This window comes from Aulonocara stuartgranti, assembly GCF_965226115.1.
Source record: "Aulonocara stuartgranti genome assembly, chromosome: 3".
NCBI classification, from domain to species: domain Eukaryota; kingdom Metazoa; phylum Chordata; class Actinopteri; order Cichliformes; family Cichlidae; genus Aulonocara; species Aulonocara stuartgranti.
The window spans coordinates 16,680,121-16,695,888 of record NC_138941.1 but is presented as its reverse complement, the minus strand read 5'-3'; the positions used below and the strand labels follow the sequence as shown (position 1 = coordinate 16,695,888).

Below are 15,768 nucleotides of genomic sequence, written 5' to 3'. Positions count from 1 at the left end.
CTAAATATAATTCACGAGAAATTTGATGCTAAAGATACAGCATCGTTATCACTTGACGCTCGTCAAGCTTTTGACAGGATAGAGTGGTCATATTTATTTGCTGTTCTCCCAAGATATGGATTTGGAAACAATTTTCTCAAATGGGTTAAACTTTTGTATACAAACCCCAAAGCTAGTGTTTTAACAAATAACATAGTTTCGAACCCTATTACATTGGAGCGTTCCACTCGCCAGGGGTGTCCATTATCTCCAATGCTATTTATCTTAGCTATAGAACCCCTGGCAATGACAATTAGAATGAGAACTGACATATTTGGTGTCCAGTTAGGAGATCGGGAGCATAGATTGGCTCTGTATGCTGACGACCTGATAGTGTTTCTGACTACGCTGTCTGTTAGTATACCAAAATTAATGCAACAAATAGAGATATTCGGACAATTCTCTGGCTATAATATAAATGACTCAAAATCCTCAATCCTACTTCTGAACAAGGATGAAAGGCTAAATCCTATTATACAAACCCCGTTTATTAATGCAAAAGAAGGATTTGTGTATCTTGGAGTTAAAATCACCCCAGACATTGATACCATTGTAGCAACAAACTATGATCCTCTGATTAGTGAAGTGGAGGAATCTCTAAATAAATGGATGACAATGTCCATATCAGTGATTGGCCGTATAAACATGATTAAAATAAATATATTGCCCAAATTTTTATATCTCTTCCAGTCACTTCCTCTGCCTCTTCCAAAAGAATTCTTTGATAAACTAAACGGTATCTTTAATAGATTTATTTGGAATAATAAAAAACCTAGACTAAGACTTTGCTTGTTGTACCTACCATATGAAAGAGGGGAGTTACAACTCCCTAATCTTAGACTGTATTACTGGTCTGCACAACTGCGCTCAGCCATGTTCTACTTTTCCACTGAGACACCCCCGGCCTGGTTAGAATAGAATAGAATAGAATTCAACTTTATTGTCATTGCACATGCACAGGTACAGGGCAACGAAATGCAGTTTGCATCCATCCAGAAGTGCTTTAGTGATATAGGTATATTACAATATATATTAGCAATAGTATAGATATGTAAGTATATTACAGAAATGGTCTATTATGTTATAATGTACACGGTATGAAGTATGTTGTGAATATTCTATAACTAAGTATGTACAGGCTGTAGTGAGTACAAGCTATGTACAGGCTATGAACAGGATATAAATGTGAAAAACTATACAGAATATGAAATAAATAACTTTACAGAAATCTGAGATATACAGCTATACAGAAATGGGAACTATGCAAGTTACAAATTGAACAAAACATCAGTAACAAATCTTCAGTTAAATCTGTATTTATATTCTGCAAGCCCGAGCAATTTAAAAAAAAATGACAAATAACCCTTTTTTAAAAAACACAATAGATGTTTGGTATAGGGCCCATCAGTATATGGGAGATAAGTCTCCTATCTCTCGTTTTTCACCTATTTGGGGCAACACATGTTTTAAAGCAGGAAGAGCGGATGGGGGTTTCAAAATCTGGGCAGATAAAGGTGTACAGAAGGTGGCAGATCTTTATAAGGATGGCAACCGTCTTACATTTGATCAGCTATGCCAAATATACAGCATCCCCAAAAAACATTTTTTTAAATATCTACAAGTTAAACATTTCATTATGTCAAAATATAAACAGATTGTATCTGAGCCACCATTATCACACTTAGAGAATGTCATACTTCAAAAGCCAGTGGGCAGAGGTCATATCTCTTCAGTTTATACAGCTCTGTTAACGCATGATGGGGATTCCGCCACTGACAAGTTGGACGCATGGAGGGCTGACATCCAAGAGGAGATACATGAGGTGGTCTGGGAAACTACATGTTTGAAAGCCCAAAGGCAATCAATTAATACAAGGATGAAACTCCTCCAATATAAGTGGTTGATGAGAACTTACATAACCCCAGTCAAACTGAATCGCTGGTTGCCTGTCATCCCAGAGCTGCAGTAAATGTTTAGACGAGAAGGGCACTCTGCTCCACTGTGTATGGAGCTGTCCAAAATTACAACAGTACTGGAAATTAATCATGCAAACTTTATCTAAGATTGTTGGAGTAAATATACCTGTTGAAGCAAAAATGTGTGTGTTGGGTATATATCCAAAGAACTGTGACTTTAGCACCAGACAGCTAAAATTAATTGACTTTGGCCTCCTGCAAGCTAGGCGCTTAATATCTTTGTATTGGAAGAAAGTGGATGTACCCTCAAGTCATATGTGGGTGAAGGAGATGGCATCATGTATTGTATTGGAACGACTTACTTACATTGTCAGAGGAAAGGGAGTAGATTTTGAAGAAATATGGTTACCTTTAACTGAGTTTCTGAGACATTATGAAGGGAATTAATTTAGAAAGTGATACTTGGTGCTGAGTTTTGGGTTTCTTTGTGTGTGTGTGGTTTTCTTTTTGTTTTTTGTTTTTTTGTTGTTGTTTTCTTTGTTATCCGTTTCTTTGTTTTTGTTGTTTTTATTTTTCGTTCGCGTCCTGCTTTGTTTGTTTTACCCATGCTGTGCATCGGTTTTGTTTTGTTTTATTATTTATTTATTATTATTATTATTATTATTATTATTATTATTATTATTATTATTATTATTATTATTATTATTATTATTGTTGTTGTTTCTTTAAATTTATATTTGTTTATTTTGGGGACTATGTTCTTTAATATAAATCTCATGTTAACTGTACTATTATTCTTTGCTTGTTCTGTAATATAAAAGTCAATAAACATAATGTTTAAAAAATGAGTAAATAAATAAATAAAAAGGAAAAAAAGTTTGAACACAGTCATGTTTCCAGTTCACTGACTTACATTTATTCCATGGACACTCACTCTAACCTGAACCACAGCTACAACCCAACATTGTTGAGGCCTCATCTCCTCCTTTCCTGACTGTAGAGCAGTAGCGGTTTTTGATACGGGCGACACGGGCGGTTGCCCGAGGCGGCATCGTGGTGGGGGGCTGATTCACGGGTATCGGTAACAAAAAAACAAACAAAAATTGATCGTACTCATGCTGCCCCGACATCAGCCAGCGAATATTGGGAATGTCATAGGCACCGATCGGTTTTCTATCGCCCATTTGCTGGGAATATGGGCTCCCTCCATTTGAGTGGTGCGCCTGCTGCTTGCGGCACAGGGAGGAGAGGGCGGGACGGCGGGTGATTCTCTGACTGGCTGGAGCAGCATCTAATAACCAACTCTCAAAATAAAACAATAAAAAAACCCAGCAAACACGAAAACACCAGACATCATGATATAGACTTATAATTTGCGCCGATGTTTTTTCGAAATTCTATACGCGAAAAGTGAGCGCGAGAGCCCTCGGTGCGTCTACTTGCTGCTGAAGTCAAAGTAAACTTTATTGTCATCTCCGCTACATACAGTCCAGTATATAGAGAGACGAGACGACAAGGCTCCAGTTACAGCAGTGCAAGTAAACAAACAATAAATATAAGAAGAGTAAGAAAATAAATATTCACTTTAGGACTCGGGGTAAAGGGATCTATACAGTTTTATGATCTCACACACAACCTGTGGAAAGGGGAGGGGGGCCGGCTCGAGTGCACTCATACTCGAGTGCAAAATTAAAACCAATGGAAGATGGACAAGAAAAGTTCAAAGCCATCAGGTGCTCAGTTTAGAAAAAATAGAAAAGAAGAGGAGGAGAAACGAGCAAAAGATGCAGGTAAGCAAATGTGTCATTGGATAATGGCAGGTCATCCTGAAACAATCAGAATCAGAATACTTTATTAATCCCTAAGGAAATAATGTGGGTTACAGATGCTCCAAGGGGTGTGTGTGTGTGTGTGTGTGTGTGTGTGTGTGTGGGGGGGGGGGGGGGGGGGGGGGGGGGGTTGGGTGCGGGGGCGCCAGATGGAGTGTTCGCCCGGGGCGCCAAACAGGCTAGGACCGCCACTGCTGTAGAGGTTAAATATGCAACAACCAACAAATAAAAGAATTTGGTTCATTTCAAAGAAACTCACACGGTGACCAAGTAAAGTAACCGTAGTAAAGGAGACAACATCCCGTTGATGGTGGGATTATTTGAAAGATTTGCTTTAGTCACGTCACCAAATGCAGTTGAACCACCCGTGGATCCATGTTTGACCATTCTACCACTCTGAGCTCTGCTTTTTAATCATTTTATTATTATCATCATTCATTTATTCATTCTTTGGAGGGGGGCTATTTCCTAATGCCGCCCTAATAAGCTGATGTTCAAGAGGAAATATAACAGAAACTCTTTCAGTGTTATTCATTAATAAATTAACAGATAAAGTGTGAAGAAGAAAAAACTGAGATTTAAAGGAGAGAGTGAGAAACTTGATCATCCATCCTCATAATACATGTTTATCAGTATCTGCTGTGACCATACTGCAGTAATAACTACAAGTCTACATTTCTGTGACTGTTGATCAATCACAGCAGGAATCTGAGCTCATCTCTGCACACAGAGCAGCTTCAGCTCTGGGATAAACTGCTCGCTTCACGTCCTTCTCAGCTCACAGACACTCATCCTGATATTTTCCTTTAACATTTGATGGTATAATTCATCTGAGTTTACACTTTATCTGCATGAATACAGAAAAACAGACCCAAACACCAGAAACCATCAGTTTCACCATGTAGAATATATTGTTGTTTCCTTGCTTTTGAATCAGAGAAAAACTCTGATTTGGATTTTCTCTGTTCTCTTTGCCACAGCCCATCCCAGCAGCAGCTGAAGCAGCTGACTGTCACAACACTGAATAACACTTTAGGAGGAATTTCAGAGGTCAGTAAAGCTCCAGTTTCAACATCAGTTAATTAATCATAGTTCATCATAAATGTGAACCTGGCTGGCACACATGTTAATGTTAGCCATTTAAATATTAGCAGTTAGCTGAGGCCACAAGAAGAAGAGGCCCTAGAAGAACAATGGATGATAAGATTAGATTTTCAAGACTAGGCAGAGACGTGTTTTCCTTTACTGTCTCTTACAGAGGAGGGAGCAGATACCAGACGAGGTCACGGAGGTACGGGGAGGATTCGCAGCAGACAGCAAGACTGCCACGTCCATGCGAGAGAGCGATGGCTACGATAATCTCTGTTTTTGTCTCCCTATATAATGTTGTACAGCCCATTTGAGGGTTATCCTCTCTGTGAACCAGATGCTTGATTTCACACAGAGGTACACCAACTGAATTTGATCAGTTATGGAACGATTTACCTCGACAGGCTCCTTCACTCGCTGCTTTTAAACCTCCTTTAAAACACACTTTTACTCCCTGACCTTTGACCCAGTGTGACATGTTGACTCACTACCTCAGACAGCTTAAAAATAGTCTTTTTGTTTTTTGGTGCTGCCTAAAAGAACCGTGAAATATCTGTCCTATATACAGTTATGTTCATATATTTTTGTGCTACATCAGGAAACTCAAAAACATAGTTTGTAATATTTTAATCCTTATTTTTAAAACTGTTTTTGTCATTTTTCTTCTCCCATTGCATCAAAAATCATTATTTACACTGAATAAATGAGTCAGCAGCTCTCTTACATTGTTGCTGCAGGTTCATTGCTGAAGTCTAGAGGTTGTCCTTTGGACCCGTCACTCCTCACAGACACACAGCTGGATGCTGCAGATCCTGCTCCATCCTCTTCCTCCATCTTCTTGATGTCAGGGTGGAGTTAGTCTGAGAGGCAAACACACACACTCAGAGGTGCTATTGTACTGGAAGCATCACACTGACGGGTTTCTAAAGTTCTCATTGATCATTTCATGGAGTTTCTGTGGTAAACACTGTCCTGTGACGTATGTGTTATGGTGAGGGTCATGAGGGCTAACCAGCCCCACTCCTTACTCCTCATATTTCAGCCTGAAGCACAATAACAGCCTAAACCTAACCAGGAGGCTGTAACCTCAAAGGGACTTCATGGTTAGAAATAAAGGTTCAATGAAATGAAGCAGATCATAAAAACATGAGTTCACAGAATGATGCAGACAAAGAGGAATAAAAGCCAAGAACAACAAAGTTGGATAAAACCACAACACACAGTTGCAGACAGTACCTTTTTTTTTTTCAAATAGTGGTACAGTTACAACCTGTACTGCTGCAACTACCATGGCAAGTATGTTGATTAGACATTAGACATTTGCAAAGCCACCAGGCCCAGGATCCTCCTGCAGTAGCCACCAGGCCCAGGCTCTTCCAGCAGCCACCAGGCCCAGGCTCTTCCAGCAGCCACCAGGCCCAGGCTCTTCCAGCAGCCACCAGGCCCAGGATCTTCCAGCAGCCACCAGGCCCAGGCTCTTCCAGCAGCCACCAGGCCCAGGATCCTGCAGCAGCCACCAGGCCCAGGCTCTTCCAGCAGCCACCAGGCCCAGGCTCTTCCAGCAGCCACCAGGCCCAGGCTCCTGCAGCAGCCACCAGGCCCAGGATCCTCCTGCAGTAGCCACCAGGCCCAGGCTCTTCCAGCAGCCACCAGGCCCAGGCTCTTCCAGCAGCCACCAGGCCCAGGATCCTCCAGCAGCCACCAGGCCCAGGCTCTTCCAGCAGCCACTAGGCCCAGGATCCTACTGCTCCACCAGGCCCAGGATCCTCCAGCAGCCACTGGGCCCAGGATCCTCTAGCAAGGCACCAACAAGTAAATCAACAGTGACAAGACGGTGAACGGAGCGAGCGAGACAACAAGCTCAATGGGGCCTAAGAGAACACCGAACGCCGATGAAATTGAGGACATCAAAAAGTCATTGGACTTTCTAACTGAGGAAACATCAGCTATCAAGCTACAACAGAAATATATCCTAGACTTAGTCGAGGAAATAAGGTCGCTACGTAACCAGAATGCAGAGAAGGAGAAACGGATCGTCTATCTGGAGAGCAGGGTCGCGGACCTGGAGCAATATACCAGAATGAACGACGTGATCATCACAGGGCTGTACATAAAACCCCGGTCATATGCTCGGGCTGTGACTGCTGGCAGTAAAGAGGAGCAAGGAGATCTGGATGGGAGCTCTGCGGAGCAACAAGTAGCTGGTTTCTTGCAGTCGAAAGGGATCGACCTGGACTGTAATAACATCGAGGCATGCCACCCCTTGCCCAGGAGAAATGCTAGTGATAAACCAGCTATCATCATAAGATTTGTAAACAGGAAACACAAGAATGCACTGCTGAAGCAGGGGAGGAAACTAAAAGGATCGAACGTCTACATGAATGACCATCTAACCAAATCCAATGCTGACATAGCGAAGAAAGCACGATACCTAAAGAAACTGGGTAAAATTCAGAACACCTGGACTGCAAACTGTAAAATATTTATAAAGCTCAACGGTACACCGGAGGAAGCCAAGGTGCTGGTCATCAAATTCATCCAGGATCTGGAAAAATATTAACAGGTCACATGACTACAAAGGCAAGGAGCTGGACAAACAATCTACAGTCATCAAAGCAGGTAATAGAAGACAACAACGGAAGCTAAAGCGTAACGTATTCAAGGATGAAACAATCAATTAATTCATTATCTGGGAATTATACATTGCTACCACAGAGGATTGCTAATCAGGAGATAAATTCACCAGTAAACACGGAATACAAAACACACTTCACAGAGCAGGACATTGATCCAGAACTGAACTTTTTTAACATCAAAAATACCTGCTACTATCATACTGAAGAACAATTCAACAAAACTGTCAAGGTCGACGGCAAAATATCTTTAATCCACTTTAATAGTAGAAGTTTATATGCAAATTTTCACAAAATAAGGGAATATTTAAGCAAATTTACACATCCATTCAGTGTGATTGCAGTATCTGAAACATGGATTAATAAAGAGAAAGGAGAGGACTTTGTAATAGATGGATATGAATTAAATCTTACAAATAGAAAGAATAAGAATGGCGGTGGTGTGGCCTTGTTTGTGGATAAAAATTTAAAATACAGTATGGTGGGAAAAATGTCGATGGTGGTGGATAATATATTAGAGTGTGTAACAATAGAAATTAGTATGGGAAAAGAGAAAAATGTCATTGTAAGCTGTATATATAGAACACCAGGTTCTAATATTGAAATTTTTAAGGAGTGGGTAGATAAAACATTCATTAGGACAAATCAAAAAGTCATGTTCATTTGTGGGGATTTTAACATAGATCTACTAAATCCAAACAAGCAGAGAACGACAGAGGAATTTATTAATACAATGTATAGCTTGGGACTTTTTCCAGTGATCACTAAACCCAGCAGGATTACAGCACAGTCGGCAACCCTAATAGACAATATATTTACTAATGAAATAGAAAATAGAACCATAAGTGGTCTCCTAATTAATGACATCAGTGATCATCTACCTGTTTTTATAGTGTATAACAGCAATTACAGGAAGGTTAAACAGGAAAACACAATAAAATACAAACGAGTGAGAACAGAAGAGTCAATAAACGCATTCAAAAGTGATTTACTCAAGCAAGAATGGGAGATGCTGTATAAGGAAAAAAATATTGATAAAGCTTATGAGATTTTTTTAGGAAAATTTAAACTGTTATATAATAGTCATTGCCCAGTAAAGAAATATAGTAAAAAACAAAAATATGCAGAGTGCCAATGGATTACAAAAGGATTGCAAAATGCATGTAAGAAGAAAAATACCTTATACAGAGAATTTATAATGAACAGAAGTACAGAAGCTGAAAATAAATACAAGAAATATAAAAATAAATTAACGAGTATTTTAAGGTCATGTAAAAAGGAATACTATGAAAAAATACTGATTATGAATAAAAATAATATTAAAGGGATCTGGAAAACATTAAATACCATCATCAAAAAGGGCTCGGGGCAGGCAGACTATCCTTCGTATTTCGCAAATAATGATAGAAATATTACTAATATGAGAGATGTGGTAAATGAGTTCAATAAATTCTTTGTAAGTGTTGGGCCAGACTTGGCTGAAACAATTCCTGATATAACAGATTCTGTAGAGAAAGAAACTAGACTCATTGACCGCAATCCTCATTCGATGTTCTTAACGGTGGTGGAAGAAATGGAAATCATTGATATTGTTGGGAAATCACAAACAAAAAACTCTACAGACTCTGACGACATTGATATGGAAATCGTTAAGAGAGTGATAGAGGGCATTTCCAAACCCTTAACACACATTTGCAATTTGTCCTTACAAACTGGTACATTCCCAAAACAAATGAAAACAGCTAAAGTAACACCACTGTTTAAAAATGGCGACAGACACCAATTCACAAATTATAGACCTGTCTCTCTACTTTCTCAATTTTCAAAAATACTGGAAAAAGTCTTTAGTAATAGACTTGACAAATTTATAGATAAACACAAAATAATAATGGATAGTCAGTATGGTTTCAGATCAAATAGATCAACATCATTGGCATTAATGGAACTGATCGAAAATATCACCAACAATATAGATAAAAGACAATGTATAGTTAGTGTATTCATTGACCTAAAAAAAGCTTTTGACACAATTAATCATGACATATTACTTGATAAACTGGAGTACTACGGCATTAGAGGAGTGGTGTTAGAATGGGTAAAGAGTTATTTGAGAGACAGGCAGCAATTTGTGAAAATTGGGGAATATCAATCAGAGTGTATGGACATTGTTTGTGGAGTTCCGCAGGGGTCAGTATTGGGACCAAAGCTGTTTATCCTCTATATCAATGATATATGTAGAACATCAGATATACTACAGTTTATTCTATTTGCAGATGATACAAATATTTTTTGTGCTGGAGAGAATTTACAGCAGCTTTTGAAAATTGTCACACAAGAAATGATTAAACTGAAAACATGGTTTGATAGAAATAAGCTATCATTAAATTTGGAAAAAACTACATTTATGTTATTCGGAAATTGTAAAAAAGATGCAGGAGCAAAATTATTAGTAAACAATGTTGAAATAGAGCAAGTTTCGGATACAAAATTTCTGGGTGTGATAATAGATAACAAAATCTGCTGGAAACCTCACATAAAGCATATACAAGCCAAACTGTCAAGAAGCATCTCCGTACTGAGTAAAGTTAAATATTTTTTGCCTTCCAAATCACTCCGGGTACTTTATTGTTCACTTATATTGCCATATTTGGAATACTGTGTGGAAATTTGGGGAAACACATATAAAACTGCACTTCAACCAATATGTAAAATTCAAAAAAAAGCAATCAGGATGATTAATAAAGCAGGATTTAGAGACCATACTAACATCATGTTTTTGAAATTAAAAATACTGAAGTTTATGGATCTTATAAAATATAAAACTGCAAAAATTATGTACAAGGCCAGATACAATATGTTACCAGGAAATATACAGAGGATGTTCTATGACAGAGAAGGAGACTATGAATTGAGGGGGAAATTGAATCTAAGGATTCTTAAAGCACGGTCAAAGGTTAAAACCTTTTGTGTCACTATTTATGGGGTAAAACTGTGGAATAGTTTTACTATAGATCTACAGCAATGCTCAGGAATTAGTAAGTTCATGAAAATACTTCGAAAACTGATTTTGGAAGAATATGATACCGATAAAGATGATCACCCATTGTATGTATAAAAATATCAAATTATATCCAAATTATATCAATCACGGTAGCCATGTTTATATAGGTTCTCCTCGTGTATTGTGTGGAGTATGTGATGATGGGAATTAGGTGAATTATGTGGGATCAATAAGATGTTGAGCAGGGGTAGGAATTAATAAGTATGTTCATACTTCTTCCTACTCCTTTTCAGACCAAACATTGTTACATTATGTCAGACGATTTTGTTTTATTTCATTATATATTTTTTGTTTATCTGAACACATACATGTGTGTGCTTATATCTACATATATATTCGTATCTGTAAATGAAAATATATGTAGTGTGTATATATTGTTTTTTTGTTTTATATGTCTGAAACAAATAAAGATACAATACAATACAATACAATACAACTTTAAAAGAAGCATCCACACGATGACGGCACAGCAGAGGAGCACTTTCTCTAACACACTGATTCAGTTCCACTGACACAAGGACACACACAGGAAGGCACACACACACAAGCCTTTATAAGAAACAACACAATCATCTGCGCTTGACTTGTCAATCCAAGCCCATGAGCCCGCGGTATCACACCACAGATATTCCCTTACTTTGAAAAAATAAAGCCAGTTTTCAGAACAGACCTGATGTTTATGCTACAGCCTGTTTACCAGTTTAATCAATATCAGATATCAGAGCAACAGAAACCTCGGTGATCAGGACGCTGGGACTGAGAACAGGAAGTGGCTCAAACGTCACAGTTTCATAACGTCACCCTGAACTCCAATCACGGAGTTTCTATCGCCATTGTAGTTTTTAAAGTCCCGTGATAAAGGCGGAGCTTTCTGTGAATCCACACGCTCATTGGCTAATAGCTCGAGATTGACACATCGTTATCCAATGAGCGTGCGGGAACTTCCGACATAAAGTTGTTTCCTTTGAAAAACCAAACTCTGATTATTTTTGCCTCCACTGACGGAGCCTGTTGTTCCCGCCACAGAGACACAGTAATGTCAGAGCGGTGTTAACACTCACCCTGCCTCAGCACAGCTCTCACTCTCCTCCTGCTCTCTCACTTCCTCTCTACTTACAGGAAACCAGTGCTTAGAGGAGCCGACCGGCCTCACATTTCACCCACAGACACGAACAGCGTGGAATTATTTTATGTCATAAGAAGAAACATATTCATGTGAACACTCACCTGCCTCAGCTCCACCTTCCTCCTCCTGCTGCTCTGAACGGAGGCTCAATACTTTCACTTTCACTGCTGCTCCCTAAACACAGAGGATGCTGGGACTTGTAGTTTTTTCCTTCCGGTGTGGTCTTCCTCTTTGTTTGTTTGTGTTTGTGTTCAAGTTATTTCGATCATGTAAACATCAACAGAACACGTGAAGCCACACAGAGTTTGTATGTCGAGGTGGGTAGGAGGGTTTGGGGAGGGGTCAGAGGGAAGAGGTCTCTCAGTCTGGACAATCCACATTGATGGCATTGCATCTTTCAACTTGTTTGTGGGTCGATTTGGATGCTCCAGGTGTAAGAGCAGCCACTCAGCCTCTGCTGCAGATGTGTGTCACAAGTTAATCTAGTAGTAGGCTATGGCACTTGGCCACAGGTGGCAGCAGTGGACTGGTATTAAAACCCGATTCTTTGATCCCCATGATAGAACAGAGAAAACCCGACTCATAGTGGTCAAAACATTTATAATTCTTTATTCAATCATCTTCCAGAAGAGAGAGCCCTGCACAGCCCAACGGCAGTTGCAGGATCTCTAACATTAGAAGCTAAAAGTGTGTCTCATATAGGTGTTATTTTGGTACTTTACACGTCACACAGTTTCAACAACTCCTTATATGGTACAAGTTCCTCTTTTCTTTCTGGCTTCCTGTATTTATTAATATGCTTGTATATTTCTACACTAACTTCCTGTTTTTCAGTCTGGCTGAGCACTTAGTTTGTGAGTCAAAAGTGGCCTTGCTTTACAAACCTCCATTATTAAAGTACATAAAGCAATATAATTAGAAAATAAGCACTAAGAATATATTAATTACATGACAGTTCTCCCCCTTTTCGTGTTTCCTAAGAAACACTACATAATTCCTAATTTATCCCATTAAGTTTACTTGCATGTTAAAAGGCTAAAATATAACAAAAGAGATTATGCTAAACAAAATGAAACTTTTCAATTGCCCAACCCTATCTGTCCCCTCAATGGGTTGTATGTTTTCAATGTTTCCTTATTATTCCGTCATAATTACTTCTATCCACAACAAATAAATCAAGCTCTAAGACAGCACCTGTGAAATGTGAAATGTCATAAATCTACTTCCTACACCCCCTTTTTTTACCCAGAATCCCAATTTAAACACACTCCTGACTTCCTCAGTGCTCACTGTAAACTCCAAACAGATACAATTAGCTTTACTGGTAAAAGGCCCTAGATTATTTTGTCAATCTTTGGAAACATCCTCTATAGAGTTTCATTTTTTTTTGTGATTAATATTGTATTGTACTTTTAGAACACTACAGTCCACTGCAGAGACAGATTACATCACATAAAAAAAACATCAGCATAGCAGCAGAACAGTAGAGAATACCAAACCAAAATGAGGGGGGGCAAACAAAGCAAGAGATAAACCAAAGCATGATAAAACAACAACAAACAAAAAAGAAACAAAAACACGAAAGAAACAAAACCAAAAACAGCCAGCCTTTGACTATGTGGGTCTTACTGCATGCCACACTCTGACATCCCTGAGAGTGCTTCGTCAGAATTCCAATGTCTATCCCACTCTAAAGTCTAGTCTGTTCGTTTTATTCTGGACAGATATGGATCCCACTTCAGATAGAAACTCTCCACTTCATTCAGGAGCCTGTATGAGAGTTGTTCTAGTGCAGCGAGTCTCCCTAGTTAAGTGTGCCTATGCCAAAAGGCACACTTATTACTATTGCTCGGATTTATTATTCTTATTCTTATTATTATTATTTTCCTTTTTCAGCCTGAAATTTTCGCACGTAACTCATCCCACAGTTTTGACACAAGCTTCATATATGTTATATAATTTTGTGCGGCTGGATCAGGAATGGTGTGCTATGACTTTTGGTGTTTATTACTTCTATAGTTTTTTAAATATGAATATTTTAATGCTAGTTTTTTCCCATTGAAATGAATGGGAAGTAAAAATGAAACTTATCCTGTTGAAACTTCATTTGTGGTGTGTTGGCTCACTCTAGTGGTATGTCGGGAGTAGTACGGCCTGTCTACCCTTATTTGGATTAACGCAATGACGACACTATCAACGGCGCGCGTCTCTCTGCCCCTCCTCCGGGTTTGAATTTGACCTTAGAAGTGATTTCCACGCATCTCTTCGGATATTGAGCATAGGTAAGCCTCTCCGGCTTGAAAATGACTTTGAAAGTGATTTTCTGTGTCTGGACGCTGATATCTACAAAATGATGGTGTGGTTAGCACTTGGATGTCACTTTATTCCAGAGGTATCGTTTGTAATTAAAACTTTTAAGAAGCGAAGTGATTTTTTTTTTGTATGTGTATCTTGGCGATCGCATTTCACGCCCTTTGTCTCGGTGGTGGCTAGCTAGCGGATATTGAGCATAGGTAAGCCTCTCCGGCTTGAAAATGACTTTGAAAGTGATTTTCTGTGTCTGGACGCTGATATCTACAAAATGATGGTGTGGTTAGCACTTGGATGTCACTTTATTCCAGAGGTATCGTTTGTAATTAAAACTTTTAAGAAGCGAAGTGATTTTTTTTTTTGTATGTGTATCTTGGCGATCGCATTTCACGCCCTTTGTCTCGGTGGTGGCTAGCTAGCGGATATTGAGCATAGGTAAGCCTCTCCGGCTTGAAAATGACTTTGAAAGTGATTTTCTGTGTCTGGACGCTGATATCTACAAAATGATGGTGTGGTTAGCACTTGGATGTCACTTTATTCCAGAGGTATCGTTTGTAATTAAAACTTTTAAGAAGCGAAGTGATTTTTTTTTTGTATGTGTATCTTGGCGATCGCATTTCACGCCCTTTGTCTCGGTGGTGGCTAGCTAGCGGATATTGAGCATAGGTAAGCCTCTCCGGCTTGAAAATGACTTTGAAAGTGATTTTCTGTGTCTGGACGCTGATATCTACAAAATGATGGTGTGGTTAGCACTTGGATGTCACTTTATTCCAGAGGTATCGTTTGTAATTGAAACTTTTAAGAAGCGAAGTGATTTTTTTTTTTGTATGTGTATCGTGGCGATCGCATTTCACGCCCTTTGTCTCGGTGGTGGCTAGCTAGCGGATATTGAGCATAGGTAAGCCTCTCCGGCTTGAAAATGACTTTGAAAGTGATTTTCTGTGTCTGGACGCTGATATCTACAAAATGATGGTGTGGTTAGCACTTGGATGTCACTTTATTCCAGAGGTATCGTTTGTAATTAAAACTTTTAAGTGGCGACTGTCGCCGCGTCCAAAACAATAGCTTCGTTGTAGCCGCGTTTCACACCTCTTTTTCTGTTTTTATAAGGCGTTAACTACAGCAGCCTTTAACACCTCAACTCTTGCTTCAGCCAAGGTAAGTGCCCCCCTTATATTTTCTATGTGTGTGTTCAGCTGATATCTAGAAAATTGGTGTGTTTAGCGCTGGATGCCATTTTATTCCAGAGCCGTTGTTTGTAATTAAAACAAAGAGACAAAGAGGAACTTTACTGTTTGGAAGGGAGTAAAGTTCCTCTTTGTCTCTCAGTGGGACATTTCAACCATACAGTACAAGGCTACATTTCAGCTTTACAAGCCAATCAGTTTGCTAATTGTTCTTGTGAGATTTGTTTGCAAAGTTTAAGGTGTTAAATAGGAGCTGTGACCATCTGGGTCTGCTTGCTGCTGGCACTTTGCCAGAGCCCCAGCAACAAGACCGCCTCCCAGCAACGAGACTGCCTGTCAGCCTTGCAAGGTACCCAATATTCCAATTACTCTATAACAAAACTGTTGTGGGCAACAAGACTGTCTCCTAGGTTTGCAAGCCAATCACTTTGCCAAATGTTCTTGTAAGATTTGTTTGGAAAGTTTAAGGTGTTAAGTAGGAGCTGTGAACATCTGGGTTTGCTTGCTGCTGGCATTCTACCAGCGCCCCAGCAACAACACTGCCTCCCAGCTTTGCAAGGTAATTACTTTCCCAATTG

General features: G+C 39.3%; 1 protein-coding gene across 1 annotated transcript in view; it reads right to left on the bottom strand.

The window, feature by feature from the left end:
• LOC309702568 (uncharacterized protein) overlaps positions 1-15,768 on the bottom strand; it is a 1,257,380-nt gene that overhangs the window by 824,567 nt on the left and 417,045 nt on the right. The window lies entirely within an intron of this gene.